At 36.7% G+C, this 381-nt stretch overlaps 1 long non-coding RNA gene across 1 annotated transcript; it reads right to left on the bottom strand.

Moving 5' to 3' along the window:
• Positions 1-6: 6 nt before the first annotated feature.
• LOC102602608 (uncharacterized) lies at positions 7-381 on the bottom strand. The gene is made up of 3 exons (XR_369097.1): positions 345-381; positions 158-268; positions 7-88 (listed from the first exon to the last, which is right to left on the bottom strand). It is a non-coding gene; the product is annotated as an uncharacterized lncRNA (long non-coding RNA).

Below are 381 nucleotides of genomic sequence, written 5' to 3'. Positions count from 1 at the left end.
TCACCTGAAAATAAAGGAGGAGATTGGCAGAAGGCATTGTACCTCCACTGAAGAAGTACCTAGTGATCCAATCATCATCATTCACATCCTGCACAACCACGTCTGTAATTGAAGCAGAGGAAATACTCATGCATTGATCAGCTAGAAGTATAGGTACCTCAAAGTGGTAAGCAAATGCTTTATGGCAAAAATAATGAACAAAAAGAAGACTATCTGCCTTCATCCATCTTGACATCTTCTTCAGGAGATCTCCATAGTTCTTCATATGCTATAAATATATAAGTTTATTAGCTGTCGTCTTAACTCTAAATTGTAACAAACACACTCATCGCAGCACTCAATACCTCAAACATTTCAATAGACAATATTCTATCATAGGAT

The sequence above is a fragment of the Solanum tuberosum genome, unplaced genomic scaffold (assembly GCF_000226075.1).
Source record: "Solanum tuberosum cultivar DM 1-3 516 R44 unplaced genomic scaffold, SolTub_3.0 contig05804, whole genome shotgun sequence".
Lineage (NCBI taxonomy): Eukaryota > Viridiplantae > Streptophyta > Magnoliopsida > Solanales > Solanaceae > Solanum > Solanum tuberosum.
Note: the sequence above shows the minus strand (reverse complement) of the source record. Positions and strands in the feature narration are given on the sequence as shown.